Consider the following 2,500-nt stretch of genomic DNA (forward strand, 5'->3'; position numbering starts at 1 on the left):
GTGAGGTACTTTTGTGGTCTCTCCAGCTGTTGCAAATGCCGGGTGAGGTACATACCAAATGGGGCATTGTACTCAATCATGGGTCTGATGAGGGAGGAATATAGGGGTACAATGACATCCTTGGATCTGGATGTGAATCCCTTCATGATGAGGTGTGCAAGGTAGAATGTTTTTCTAACCACTTTGGCAACATGGGTGTCAAATGAGAGGTCGCTGTCGACTTGGGTCCCTAGGTCTCTGATTTCTTTTTCCGTACTCAGTGGGTTGCTGTCTATGTGATAATTTGTGGGTACTTTGTTTTTCCCAAAGGGGATGACTATACATTTTTTGGCATTTAGTTTAAGGCCGTGACTCTGGCACCAGTTGTTTGTTTCTGTGAGGCCTTTTTGTAGGATGTGTGTGTCTGCTGGTGTATCGACTATGGCGCCTAGTTTGCAGTCATCTGCGAACTTTGTCAGCCACAGCCCTCCCATGTTTGCTTTAACATCTGAGAAATAAATGCCGAACAAGAGGGATCCCAGGACAGATCCCTGTGGGACACCACTTGTGACTGGCTTTGAATCTGACATTGCTCCAGCGATTTTAACTTTATGGGTTCTGTCCTTTAGCCAGTTTGCAACCCATCTAGTGACATAAGGGTTTACTTTTAAGCTGTTGAGCTTATCTATGATGCCTGAGTGGGGTATTGTGTCAAGGCCTTAGCCAAGTCCAGGTATGCTGTATGGACTGCTTTGCCCTCATCAATGGCTCTAGTGACTGTTTTGAAAAAGTCAACCAGGTTTAAAAGGCAGGATCTGCCCTTTACAAAGCCGAACTGGGTGGGGTCAAGTGTCTGTAGGTCCCCTATGTCTCTGTTTATGAGTTCCATAATGATTCTTTCCATAGCTTTGCAGACCAGGCTGGTTAAGCTTATGGGGCGGTAGTTTCCAGGGTCTGTAGAGGCACCCCCCTTGTGGAGTGGGACCACTGTTGCTGTACGCCAGTGTTCAGGTACATATCCCGAAGTAAGGCTAAGGTTAAATAGCATTTTTATGTGTGGGTTTAGCTCCTCTTGGAGTTCGTGTAACACGCAACCCGGGATACCGTCAGGTCCCATTGATGCTGTGTTTTTTGCTTTGTTTAGGGCGGTTATCACTTGGACATCTGAGATGACAGGGAGATTACATTCAGCTGGGATAAGTATTTCTTCTTTTGGGGGTGAAGGAGGGGAGAAATTTGCACTGAACCTGTCAGCCAGAATGTTGGCAATATCTGTGGGTTCAGTGTATTTTTTGTTATTGTGAACCAACTCTGAGCAAATGTGAGGGTTTCCGCCCAGGTTTCTAACATAGCTGAAGAAGGCTTTGTGGTTATCTTTAGTGTCCTTAGCGATTTTTCTCTCAAAGTTGGCCTTGGATGTTTTTATGAGAGAACGTAGTTTTCTGCTAATGGTGATCAGAGATGTCTTCCCTTCATGGGATTTTGCTCTGACGTGCAGTAGCTTCCTTCTTTTGTTATACAATTTGTTTATGGCTGAGGTCCACCAGACAAGACTCTTACCTTTGGTGGAGAGGGACTTGGATTTGTTTGGGATTGCATGATCCATGCATTCTTGGAGATGTCCATAGAAAGCATTTGTGAAGGATTCGGCATTGTGGGATGTGGTATCCACTGGCACAGTGGGCTTAAAGGATACCATCTCAGTCTTAAGAAGAGTGAAGTCTGCTTTTGAGAAGTTTTTCACTGTGGTCTTTTTTGCTGGGGGTGGAGGTGGGATATGTATATCCAGGGTGATTAGTTTGTGGTCAGATCTCACTAGTGAGGGTATACTTCCGGTGTGGAGCATTTTGTCCCCATGTTTGTGATGATCAGGTCTAGTATATTATCTCCCCTAGTGGGAGAGGTGACTAGTTGTTCCAGTGCATTTGAATTTATGAATTCCAGGAACTTTTGGGCTAGGGTATTAGGGCTAGAATAATGTACCCAATCTATGTTTGGGTAGTTGAAGTCTCCCAATATGATGGTATTTTGTGATACATTCATATCCTCCAATGTCTTCAGGAAGGCTGAGTGGGGTTCTTGAGATTGGGAGGGTGGTCTGTAACATGCTACCAGTTATATAGCAGTTTTGCCTATGGTTAGTTGCACCTGTATGGTCTCTGATGCTTCATGTGTTGCTACTAACCTGGAGGTGTGGGTGTCCTTGATGAATATGGACACTCCCTCCTTTGTGGTTCGCCCGGTTTTGGGTCCGAAAAGCATGATACGAAGTATAGCCTGGTAGCGCTGGGGTGCTCTCAGGAGCCTTGAACCAGGTTTCAGTTACTGCACAGACGTTGATGTTCTCCATGCTGAGGAGTGCATCAAGTGCCTGCATCTTGAGATTTAGACTTCTGGCGTTGAGCAGCATTACCCTTAGTTTTTTTCCATTTTTGTTTTCTAAGGAGGTGGGTTTGTCTTTTGAGCCTTGCCTAAAAAAGGCACTATGGGGGTGGCAAGAGCCTTAGCCAATATCCGGAAG

General features: G+C 45.4%; 1 protein-coding gene across 2 annotated transcripts in view; it reads right to left on the reverse strand.

Annotated features, from left to right (window-relative positions):
- DLG4 (discs large MAGUK scaffold protein 4) overlaps positions 1-2,500 on the reverse strand; it is a 2,742,131-nt gene that overhangs the window by 2,014,477 nt on the left and 725,154 nt on the right. The gene's annotated exons all lie outside the window — the stretch shown is intronic.

Source organism: Protopterus annectens, chromosome 7.part0 (genome assembly GCF_019279795.1).
Source record: "Protopterus annectens isolate FY-2018-M chromosome 7.part0, PAN1.0, whole genome shotgun sequence".
In the NCBI taxonomy this organism is placed as follows: domain Eukaryota; kingdom Metazoa; phylum Chordata; order Ceratodontiformes; family Protopteridae; genus Protopterus; species Protopterus annectens.